Here is a 13,247-nt window from a genome sequence, read left to right as displayed (position 1 = left end):
GGATATAAGGAGCACCTGAGATAGAAAGGATTGTAGGAGTGAATGTTTGGAGGAGAGGAGAGGAGAGGAGAGGAGAGGAGAGGAGACGAGACGAGACGAGACGAGACGAGACGAGACTGACTGACTGACTGACTGACTGACGTTGGACTTGACCTGGCATATCGTTTCTGGACTCTGATTTGGCACCTTGCGTTGACTAACTGGCTTACCTGGAATTTGACCTTGGACTGTGACCTGGCATATTGTTTCTGGACTCTGATTTGGCACCTTGCATTGACTAACTGGCTTACCTGGACTTTGACCTTGGACTGTGACCCGGCATATTGACTTTGGACTGTGATTTGGCAATCTGCATTTATTGAACTGGGACCTGACTCTGACGTGTGCTTACTGCTCTGGTGAGTTAACAAAGGGAAACTAACCAGCCTTAAACGGGCACGATACCCAGTGGGGAGGAGCTGTGACACAACACCTCCCGTCATCCAGTCTGCTTGGAGGCTGGGTGGAAGTTTGCAACCAGGTCTCCTGGTTTCTGGTTTGATACTCTAACCCAGTGGTTCTCACACATTTGGCATTGGGACCCACCTTTTAGAATGAGAATCTGTTAGGACCCACTGGAAGTGATGTCATGACCAGAAGTGACATCATCAAGCTGGAGAATTTTTAACAATCCTAGGCTGCAATGCTACCGGCACTTACCCAGGAGTACGCCACATTGACTATCAATGTTAAAAAGATTATACATAGTAGCTTGTTAAAAGTACAGATCTGTAACATTTCCCCAAACGCAGTCACAGACCATGGTATCAAGTCTAATATATTAAAAATAAAATATTGAAATGAATGGGAACCCACCTGAAATTGACCTGCGACCCACCTGGTGGGTCCCAACCCACAGTTTGAGAAACACTGCTCTAACCACTACACTATACCACATCTTTATGTGTAGGCTGAATTTATAGAATGAATATGCGTGTCTACCTTCTGTAGGTTGTCTAGCAGTTAATGGGCGTAGTTCTGTTAAAACAAGTAAGCTCAACCCAGCATGACTCTACAGAGGTGTTGGGGCATCCCATCCCCAACATGGAGGCCAAAACTTTTGCCAAGGCTGTGGAGTTTTCAGTTTCATGGGGAAAAAAACCCACACTTCTCTGTTTCTATGATTTTAATAAAGATTGATATGCAGAAATCAGAAGGTGCAGCTTTTCATGGCATCCACCTCCTGATTGCACCAGATCAAACTGCTGTTAGAGGTGAAGCTACAGGAAGCGGTTTGCAGAAATCAGAAGGTGCAGCTTTTCATGGCATCCACCTCCTGATTGCACCAGATCAAACTGCTGTTAGAGGTGAAGCTACAGGAAGCGGTTTGCAATGTCGCAAAACTAATCCTCTCTGCAATGAAACATGTAGCTGCTTTTTCTCTGTTCTCTCTTTTTCATTTTGCATTTTAAATATATTGTTTATACCACGAGCAGATGTAGCCCAGTCCAATGCAGGAACAGTGGGTTGGAGGAAGGGCTGCCGGCACAATGTCCGCTGCATCCAACATGCTGTCCTAGTGGAGAGGTCAGTTGAAAGAGGTGGGAAGGGAAATACCAGTGCATCCCAGCCACCTCTTACCAGTATCCTGGCATAGTCCCCCTATGGAGTTCCTCACAACTGCACCAGCTCAGAAGAGCTGCTTGGGCATGTAATGATTCAGCCTTGTCCCGCCCCATGCCACCTCATTCCTTGCTCCTTCCTCACCTCTTCACTGGCAGGGCTATGCCAGTGGCCAATCCATATGTCTCTGCCAGTGACACGTGACTTTCCAACTGCTGCACTGGCATTCATGCAGTAGCCACCAGCAGAGGGACTTCCATGACTTCCGTTTTTGCTCTAGCTTACACATACAAGATATTGTCTGTCAGTCAGGAATCAGGGCTTCCCTGGTTTGACTTCTGCCTCTGCCATGAACTCACTAGGTAGCCTTAAGCAAACTCTCTGGAGATAAATATATGTACTTGCCGTACAAGATTGTTGCATTTCATCATGATAGTACATGTGAAGCACATTGCACACTTTAAAAAGCCTTATGCAAATGCTAAGTATGATGGTGTTTGTAAGAAGTAATGGGGAAAACCAAGCAGTTCTGCTGTGAAAGTTGTTCCATTTAGATGGGCAATTTTTCCTGAAGCTCAGTTTCTCGGCATAGCTGGCCCAGTTCTTGACCTCCTTCAAAGAGGACCATCTCAACACCCAGACCCCAGCTTGCGCCAGTGATGTCACTGGCATGTGCTAAGGCTCAGGAACCTTAGACATCTGCATGGCAGATTTGATCCTACCTACAGCCACAGAGTCATTGCACGTAATAATAATAATAATAATAATAATAATAATAATAATAATGGTATTTATATACCGCCTTTCTTGGTCGTCAGATTTCTCCTCAGACTTTATTCAAGGCGGTTTACATGGGTAGGCTGTTCTAAATCCCCATAGGGATTTTTACACGAAGAAAGGTTCTATCTTTCAAGAACCACAACATTTCAGATGGATCTTTTTGATCTGGTATCACATTCTGGCCTCCGATTTCCTCCCACGTAAGCTGACAAGCAACTCCTTCATCTCTTCATTAATACTGTTAATAATAATTAATAATAATCTCTCACATGGAGGGCAGCCAAGACGCTTCTTCGCTAACACCAAAGAGCAGGTGGAATAACTCGGCTCAGCTTGTCAGCTGCTTCAAGGTCGCACGGTGCCGGTGGCCTCAAACTGGCGACCTGCGGATGTTATCTTTAGGCAAATGGAGGCTCTACCCTCTAGACCAGACCTCCTGCCATCATCATGTAGTGATGATGAGTTTGGCCTAGTCTTCACCTACACAGGCCAAAGGCTGCACATAGGCCCCAATTGTTGTTGTGCTTATTGGGAACTGTAGTTCACATTACACATGGTGACCAGAAATGTACCATGCATGCACAAAAGCATTCAGGATTTATATACAGACTGCAGGATAGACAGTAGGTAATCAAGATCTCCCCAGTATGAAATTGCAAGTGTAATCCATGTGGCAGAGTTGATGGCTTGTTCAGTTTTTAACAGGCAGGTTACATCCTTTTCCAAGGTTGCATCAAAGGTCTAACATGGTGGCAAGAAACCTACTGGAATACCATAGAATCCAACTATATTCTGGTGAATTTCCCTGATCTGCAAAGCATTCTTCTACCCAATGGAAATTCCATTGGCAGTTGGAGAGAAATTTGGGATCAACTTTATCTGTGATGCTTCTTTTTTTTTTTTTTAAATCACTTGGTGTCACTATACTGATAAGAACCAGTGGCATCACTAGGCTTTGTGTCACCTAGTGTGAGAGACCAGCACATCAACCCCATGATGGATCTCTTCCCATGCAGTGGGTGGGGCAACGCCCCAAGCAGTGGATGTGGAAATGCACCACTGCATCTAGCCTAGCATTCTGTTTCCCACAGTGGCCAACTAGCTGCCTTTGGAAAGCCCACAAGCAGGAGGTGAAGGCATTGCTCTCTTGCAACCGGAATTTGACTCTGAACCTAGAGATAGCATGCATCCATAATGATTAGCAGCCATTGATAGACTTGTCCTCCGTGAATTTGTTTCATCCTCTTTTAAAGCCTGGCCAGGCATCGCTGACCCTCAGAAGGTCCTCTGCAGGCAATGGAGTGAAGCTCCCATCACTTCTGAAAGGAGCAGGTTGGACCCACCCTGCGGGTTTGGAACTCACTGATGATCAAATCTGTGAGTCTGGAATCCACAGGTTACATGGGCTGCCTTTATTTTTAAAACACAAAGGTCGGCTTAGGGTTAGGGCTGGGATAAAGAGGCTTAGCATACGTAACATGAAATTTGTTGCACAGTTATAGTGGGACGCAAATAACTGGAACAAAACAAAAAAAAGACACAAGTGTCCAGGGATGCCAATGACCAGGACGCATTTGATTGGGAAACAATCATCCAGGATGCATAAAATACCAATTTTATGATGTGCAGAGGATTTATCATGAGGTTTTAACTACAATTCATCAAGAGCCACATGAGATGCAAAGAAGGGAAACAAACCCATATGGATCTCTGAAGACTTAAACTCACCCTAAGTATCTGTTCATGAAGGGAATTTCAAACAGGCCCTCAAGTGGAGCAAGATATTTGTCCCAGTGCCTTGGTTAAAAAAAAAACAAAAAAACACCAAACTGAAAATACTGTTTGATTGTGTGTGTGTGTGATTTCACTATGGTCATCGGTGAAGCTTGTAGTCTGTTATTAAATGTGAACACTTCTTTAGGCGGTAATTGAAATTCGACATCCAGGCACTAATTGCATTCAAACAGCATGCTCATATGAGGCACTTAAATATTTAACACTGAGTAACTCACTAATAATTGATAAGTTGAAGTGTGAACTCCCAACCTCCTATATCAAGAAGAATTAGCAAACTTCTCCACATTATTCATCGTTCCTCCTCACCCCAAGCAAGGCATTTTTCCTCTCTGCATGGCAATGCTATGGGTCTTTTTAAAGGCCATTTATTCACTCTGCTGCTTTGAGAGACAAAAGCACCACAGGAGCTTTTCAGGCGTCACGGGGCGACAGCTCCGTGGCCTTACTACAGCAGACATTTCAGTGGCATGGAAGAAATTTCTAAAGGTTCAGCTACTGTATTGGACCATTAAGCCTCTGAGGCACCTGAGGAAAACACAAAAGGGCTGTCAGTGTCAGGTCTGAGGAAGCAGGAACACGTCTGAAATATAGGAAAGGATAAAAAAGAAAAGCCCGTACATGAATGACATTCCCAACAAGATAAAACTGCTAGCAGAATGAAGGATAAAGGCTAGATTTGAAAAGCAGCTGTCCCCAACAAAACCCCGACTGCTGTATTTTTTAACTAAAGCCCTGATGAATAATTGTGCTCTATCTGGAGGTCTTAAGAGCCCATGATGGCTACAAGCTAAGCAGTGAGCAAACAAGATGCACAGAAATGGCAGGCTAAATGAGGTCTCCCGGTGCTTGTTTTATGTAAGCACAGCTCGGTGTAAATCGGGAAGGAAGGTAACATTTCACCCAAGTTGCTTATCTCAAAATTGCAACTTTCTGTTTGTCCTAGAGGATACTAGCCACGAGATAGTGAGCACAAATAAGGTCACTGATGAAGTGATTGAATGTTTATTAGGTTTTCCGTGATGGTTCCTGGGGAATATTTATAATAGGGATGTATTTTTGAGAAGATAGATGTGGCAGGAGCTGATAGCTGCGTTGTTGTGATATGTGTTTTTTTTTTCTTCTGGTCCCACCGATATCTCTATTTTAAGCCAAAACGGGGTATCCACGTTCAGCTCTCTAATTTAACTTGTTTTCCCCATAAAAATGTATCAGCTGCAACAATTTCCAGGCAGACCTGGGGTTTTAATGTTTTCTGCTTCCTGTTGAAGTGGTGTCGCTGTGACTTATGTATGGCGTTTGTACATACATATGCATAAAGTCTATGTTCTTCCACAAGGGGCAAAATATACACTGAAAGCTGTGAAAATAAAGCAAAACAAAAACGATAATTGAGGGTTTTGCATTTCGTTTTATTTGTGTGTGGGTGTGCACATACATACGTATACAGGGCATCTCAAGGAAATGTGCACAACCTTTAATGTCATCTTTATTATTTTGGTTAACAAATTAGACCATGCTTGAAATGTTCCCCATTGCTGTCTATACACTACTGACATTGCTAACAGTTCAATCCTCTTGGGCTGGTCTGCTGGAGGAACTAGCATTTTGCCAGCAAATACTGCCTTATGGCAGTCATAAAAACCTCTCCAGCAGTGAGTGAATACACACCAGTGGGGAGGCCAGAGCAGCCCTGCACATGACAATGAGTTGTCAAATGCTTGCCAACTCAGTAAGCCGGCAGATGGGGTGGGCAGAATGGGGCAGTGACAGGGGCAGGGAGGAGGGCGGATCAAGTATGGGAAGAGGGCAGATTCAGCAGTGTCCACCAAATCGAAACCCCCTTCCCAGACTCAATCCCCTGACCTGGCCACCTTCTTGGGTTCCCATGGACTTGCACCAGCGATGTCTGCAAATCTATAATGGCCCAATCCTATCCCTTCCCCCATGTCACTGCACCTCTGGAGCATATGCTGCATTCTACATGGGGACAATCCCAGAGGTTGCTTCTGAATAAGGGAACATTTGTTCCCTTACTTGGGTGTAAGCCTCTAAGGCCCAGACAAGTCTACTCTGACTCAATATTGGCTGTTGCCAGATCTTTTTATTACTTTTTATTTTGAGGTGTGCAGGGAAACATACATGCTCACACATGATCGTGATGCTGTGTGCCTGCTAAAGGAATATCATTCAAGCCAGTGTGATGCAGGATAGAGGGCAAGAGGCCTCAGATTCACAGGCTAAGAAGAAGGCCACACTTTTGATGAGAGCAATACTCCCTTCCCATTCTATCAGACTGGCTTAGATGGAGCCTTGCCTCCTCCAGAGAAAATTGCATGGGCCAGAACACGCTGCTTGCACAGTAAGTTTGAGCCTGTGACAAAAACCACCTCCGAGGAACTTTCTGACTTAGGAAAAACAAGTGGTTAGCACAACCAATGAAGGATCCTCAACCTTAGCTGCCCTCACAACTGCATGGCTAACCTCAATCAAGGAAGCACATTTATGGAGCATCTGGACTCCTGAGCTAGCTACCACACCCTCTGCTAGGCGAAAGAACTAAATAAGTTTCTCTTTAGATCTGGGGATGAGCCATCAAGGGTCAAAAAGTCATAAAAGAAGGTGCCTTGTTTAGCTCATCCCACAGGAATCTGTGGGAGAAAAGGATATAAAAGGCTGGCTCATCAGACATATTTTTCTTAATTCCTCGTCCATTCTGCCTTGTTGTTAATCTCTTGTTTGTTGATCCACTGATTTTGTGTTAAGCCACCTCCATTCCATCCACAATCCAAGGACCCCTATGAAAACTGACACCCAAGATCAGTATTTGTCTACTACCTTCTTCCTCCCAACCTTTTATCCCATTTATCTTCTTGAGTGAAACCAGAGCTGCTTTGCCAGGGTGGACTGGCCAGCCAACCTCTTAGGCTGCCTCACAGTGTGCTTTTTTCCCTGGGAAAGCAGGTCCAGCTCTCTTGTCCTGCTTCTTTCCCTAAAGCCAGCAAAATCTACTGCCAAGCTCCTGGATTTGCTTCAGAGGCTTCTTTCTGCCTTTTATACCTTGTTTTCAAACAGGAGATTTGCCCAGACTCTGGATTCTTGCCCTGTGATTACTGCAGTGCATCACACCTCAACCAGCAAAAAAAAATGACTGGTAGTCTTGGTTCTTTGCACTTTCTCACCATAGGTAGGGTTTTATCTAACCCTGCTGATGCAGCCACATCATTGTAGCACATGCTGCATTCTGTCGGGGGTGGGGGGTTCAGTCCTGGAGGTCTCCTTCTATTAAGGGAACATTTGTTTCCTTACCCAGGATATGCCCCTGCTGTCGGAATGGGTCTATTCAGACCCTTGCCAGTGATTCTGCTGGTGCAAATCTGAGTGGACCCAGGAAAGCAGAAGGCAGAGAAAGGGCACTCAATTTCAACAGCACCACTGGTGCCAATACCACCCCCCATCCCAGTCTTGATCTGCCCCCCTCCCCACCCTGGTCTGCACCCTAATCTGCCCACCCCCACCCTCTACACTGATTTACTGGCCCTGAGTCTCCCCTGCAGCCAATCACCTCTTGTGGTGGTGGCCCAGCTGTGCTGAATGGTGCATTGCCTTTTGCGACTGCCTTAAAGCATGCTGTGCCTCCGGAACGCGGGTTCTGGTGGTGCATCATGCCCATAGGATTGGGCCCTTAGAGCTGCAAACATGCTTGTGGTGCATGTTAGTGTTTAGTCTAATTGTATTACTTTGATCGCCCTTCCCTGTTATTGTTTAGTTCCCACAATAAAAGGTTGTTTGTCACACCTTTCACCCTCACCTCCATCTTCATTCCTCATGGAACCATGGAGCTGTGTCATTGACCGGTACACTGGAGCCCAGCACAGGTGATAGTTTCACCTGTGCATGCATGTTAATTCATTTTTTTTTTAATGCCTGGTAACATGATTGTTATTTGGAGCCATGGTAGGATGAGTCCATCCCTTTTTCCAGCTGTGGGCAGATCTGGTAGAAGGGAATCCAGTAACTCTCACTCTTCTTTGCACATGCTCTTCCAGACAACAGCAATATGAATGACCACGTTAATTGTTATGAATTCGTTTCCAGGCATTTATATATATCCTGGCTTTTTATTACAAAAGCTAACACCCCCTTAGCAGTTTACAATAATTGCCGTTTACAACCAACAGTCATACATAGAATTAAACAAGAATTTTTAAAGAATCCAATTCATGTAAAGTCAGAAGCATAACCAAGAGGCCGTGCAGGGGCATAAGAAGGAAATAATTATTTCGCACCAAACACCTGGTGTGGGGAAGCCATGTGAGTCATTGCAGCAACAGCAACACAGAGTTTTGTGCTTAAAATATGTCTGTTTTTACCCTGCTGTAACACTTTGTGTTGTTTCTGATGAAATAAAACATTTTTAGGGCCATATGAACCCTTCTGTCTGTGAAGAGGTACTTTCTGCTTGCAGACCAGGGATGTCCAAAGTTTTTGGCAGGAGGGCCACATCATCTCTCTGACACTGTGTCAGAGAGGAAAAAAAGAATTAATTTACATTTAAAATTTGAATAAATTTACATAAGTTTACATAAATGAATATATTAAAGATGAAGTTATATGAATGAATGAAGGTCTTGCAATAGCTCAAGGCCTATAAAAAGTCTTGCACAAAGCAAGTCTGGTCTTTCCTTTGCTGCTGCTACTGCATCACAGACATGAAACAGCAAGCAGTGGAGGAAGCCCTCATCCCACAGCTCACACGAGAGGTCATACAGTCGCCCTCACGCTGAGAGCAGTTGTGTAGGGCCAGTGCAGGCTCCAACAAATCTCTGGTGGGCCAGAGGCTCATTGGAGACTCCCTGAAGGACCACATTGAGAGGCCTCGTGGGCCGCATGTGACCCCAGGGCTGGGGTTTGGGCACCCCTGATGTGGACTATAATCTATTGTAAGAGTTAGAAGGAGACTTCCTTTGTGGCAACATCAGTAATGAAATTGTCTTCCCAAGGAGTCAAAGCCCTGCCCATTGTTCCTTCTCTCTCTCTCTCTCTCTCTCTCTCTCTCTCTCACACACACACACACACACACTTTTAGTGATAGGGGCCAATCCTATATGTCAGAAACACCAATCTGAGCAGCATAACATATGGTGAATGCCCTTGAATGTTGGCCATCTAGCCCCAGTTCCACAGCAGATGTCCCACAGATGCTGTGCAATGCTGGGCCAATCTATCCCTGATGTGGATGCAACTACCACTGGCAGCCACATTGAAATGAAGTGGAGGAATGAGTGGGACATGGGCAGAACCTGGGTAAGAAAACGCCCCACCCTTCACAGGGTACTTCTGCATGTATACTGTTGAGGCATGACTCTCCCACACAAACAGCAAGTGCACATCTTAACTGAGAAAAAATTTGTAAAGCGACACTGCTTTCTGCTTCTTGTTACTCTCTCTTTTTCTCCATGCTTTGTACAGGCAGATGTCCACTGGCAAAGACATCATGCAAAACCCAAGGGAGACAATATTTGCCTGCAGTAACTGGTGTGAGCTCTGCACCCAACCTTTGCACCAGTGGTGTAGCTAAGGGGGTACAGGGGGTAGCAGTTGCACCAGGCATCAAGCTTTAGGAGGGCAACAAACTGTGCTTGACACTAGTGACCAAAATTGTGAAAATCTTGGTATGTATGAATAATACAATCATGTTATATATCATTGGAAAGGCAATTTAACACAGAATGCAATGAAACAAACTGCATTGGAATATCTGTATTCTATCAAAGGTTATGGCCAACTAAACAGAAAATGATAACACAATTGCCTTATGGAACAAAAAGTGGATTTTCTTTATGCAAAACTGACCCATGAGACTGAGTGTTCTGAGAGCCAATGACATGTTATTATGTTATTGACATGTTGCAATGATGTGATTATGATCTAGCATGGAACCAATAAGATGTTAATATGAGTCAGCTCTCATTTCCATATGTCATAATACAGTTTCCCTTGCTAACTGGCTAAAGGATGTGATTCTTTTAAGTGGTGCTTTCCTTATATTTAGTAGGGGAAGAATAACTGTCAAATCTTCACCCCAGTGTCTCAAATCAATCAGGGGCACACTTTTTATTTATTTACTTAATTAAATTTGATTTTGTCTGGGGGGGGGGGCTACAAATCTTCTTTGACCCAGGTAGCAGATAATGCTTTAGCTATGCCACCAGTTGGGGGAGGTGGCAGAGCAAGTGGATGGTGAGCTGATGGGAGAAGGAGGTGAGTTTCCCCCAATTTTCACTTTTTAAAAAAGCCTGGGTATGACGTCACTTCCGGCTGTGACATCACTTCTGGGGCATCATTTTGAGCTCAGCACCAGGCTACATGATCATTAGCTACACCACTGCTCTGCACAATTAATATGTTAAAATATAGTGTGCTCTTTTTTTCTGGAAGGAATATAAATCACTATGAAACTATAAACATGTTCTGTGGATATCCATTATTCCATATTGATTCTGTCACATAAACCAGCTTTTCCTTCATGGAGTACAGGACAGTGTACATGACTCCTCTCTCTCAACAAGCCTGTGAGGTAGGTTAGGCTGAGAAATAGTGAATGGTTACCCAGTACGCATCATAGTTAACCTGATTTTACTACATGCAGACTCAGTTGCCATCTACAGCAACTCAAAAGAGATGGGCCTGGGCCATAGTTCAGCTGCACCTGCTCAACACAATGAGAGGCCCCACCTGGCCAGGCAGACACTTCAATACCAGCAGCACTGTCCAATGTGCCACCAGTGGGTAGACAAAGGCTCTAATACAGCATTTTGTCCTATAACCCCTGACTCTTCTGGCATCATTTGGGCCAAACTATGACCTTGAAATCACACCCCACAGTGGTGCCATCAGTCTGATTGACTACTGCACAATCAGTCAACACCACTGTTACCCTGCATGTGCCCAATCTTGTCTGATCTCGGAAGCTAAGCAGGTTCAGGCCTGGTTAGTACTTGGATGGGAGACCACCTGGGAATACCGGGTGCTGTAGGCTTATACCATAGTCTTTCGAGACTGAAGGTTGCCAACCACCACATTGGTCAGTGACTTCCAATTGAACAGGTGAACATCCTTCAATGAAAAGCAGAGGCAAGAGAAGGTACAGTAATATGAAAGCTCCATCTGTGATGTTTGATCTGCAGTGCCGTTTTCTTCTTGCAAGTCATCACCTGATGTTGCAGCTCTCAAATGACAAAGGCATGCTTCTGATCACACCCTTGGAGGCTGCGTTTCAGCTTGTCATGGATTGTTCTAAATGCAGGATAATCTTTCCTGAAAATAGGAACAAAGACTCCAAATATTTTGTGCTTTTGTTCAGGTCTGAATGCTGAGAGAGAGAGAGAGAGAGAGAGAGAGAGAGAGAGAGAGAGAGAGCTGAATTCTGTGGTTTGGTGGGTTTACTGGCCCATTTGAAACAGAGATCTGTTGGAGAAATGGCTTCCTGCTCAAAGGGGAGTGTGTCATCAGATATTTCCTAGAAATAATGGCTTTAGTGTGTGCCTCATTTCCCTTTCTTTTAGTGATTGCCATACAAAGGCTATTAGGAAATTATTCTGCAGCTTGAAAGATACACACTGTTGCACTCCAGCATCTCTGAAGATGACCGAATGTGCTTTAGTTCTTTTCTAATCTCAGCTTTGTTTCAGTAGCCAGGACGCTGAATAAGATAATACGTTATTGAGCTCTAAAAATAGTGTCTGTTCTACCTTTATATCATTTGATATCCCCAAAGGGGAACTGCTGAATGATTTGCAGGTAACCATCACTAACTGCTTCACAAGCCAAGAGCTTCTAAAAATTGAATTTCAGCTTATGAAAGATGTGCGATTTATTCCCCTGGGGACTGATATTCTCTCTTTGTTGAATATGGGGATCATGTCCTGCTTCTCTGAAAGACCCTCCTTCCCCTAGCAATATGCCAAGGCTCTGATCTCCGAGTGTCATCAATCTATGGAACTGATCAAGTTTTGCAGCCTCCAGAATTGATGTCCTCTTGGGTCAAATACAAAAGATGCAGTGAGACTCTTTCCTAAAGAACAGCATGGATTGGTTTAAAATAATGTGTGAAATGGTGAATGTGGGCATTTATTCACAAAGTATCTCCATCATGTGAAGGCCTATGGTAGACAAAGTTGTGGGACAGTGGTTCCAAAAGAGGCCCTAGATTTATGCTACCTGATTTATAAATGCCAAGGGGTGTGACTATAATGGTGATTGGGCAGCAGTGCTCTCCCCCCAGGTAGCAGCTTGCTTAACTGAGCAGGGGGAGAGTAACTGGCCCTCCTCACTCCAGCAGTGTCTTTGCTAGTGGCTGTCTGCTGGTGTTCTTTTGCATCTTTTTAGATTGTGAGCCCTTTTGGGACAGGGAGCCATTAGTTGTTTGATATTTTGTAAACCACTTTGTGAACTTTTCGTTGACAGTATATAAATACTGTTGTTGTTGTTGTTGTTGTTGTTGTTGTTGTTGTTGTTGTTGTTAACAACAACAACAACAACAACAACAACAACAACAACAACAACAACAACAACAACAACTCTTGATGCACATTGCCTAATCTGCCCTGTCAGTTTTGCGAACCACCGCCAAAAATGATGCCAAAAATTGGGTCATTACCCACTGGTAGGTCCCAGACCCACAGTTTGGAAACTGATGCAGACAATGGGCTTGACCAAAGAGCTATGCTTCTTTAATGGGAAACATTCCTGGGTGGTGGGGGAAACCATCAGAGTCTAGTAAGATGGTACTTGATGTAGGATGTGGGATGTGGTTTGATATGGGAAAAACTAATAAAGCAGTCCCTGCTGGCAGAGTTGCTTCACACATGCTGCCACCAAGCCAAGTCATCTCCATCCCCTGCTTGTCCTTCTGATTTTTTTGTTCATAAGTGCAGGACTTTACATTTGTCTCCATTGAACTTCTTGTTGGTACGGACCCAGTAATTGAGTCTGTCTAGATAATTCTGAATCCTGCTTCTTCTGTCTTCTAGGGTGAAGACAGGTTCTATTTTTTCCAGGTTCTTGTA

General features: G+C 44.3%; 1 pseudogene; it reads left to right on the top strand.

Moving 5' to 3' along the window:
- The first annotated feature begins 11,099 nt into the window (after positions 1–11,099).
- LOC136642427 (5S ribosomal RNA) lies at positions 11,100–11,218 on the top strand (annotated as a pseudogene).
- The last annotated feature ends 2,029 nt before the right edge of the window (positions 11,219–13,247 follow it).

Source organism: Tiliqua scincoides, chromosome 2 (assembly GCF_035046505.1).
Source record: "Tiliqua scincoides isolate rTilSci1 chromosome 2, rTilSci1.hap2, whole genome shotgun sequence".
Taxonomy (NCBI): domain Eukaryota; kingdom Metazoa; phylum Chordata; class Lepidosauria; order Squamata; family Scincidae; genus Tiliqua; species Tiliqua scincoides.
The sequence above is the reverse complement of the archived record's forward strand: the minus strand, read 5'-3'. Positions and strand labels throughout refer to the sequence as shown.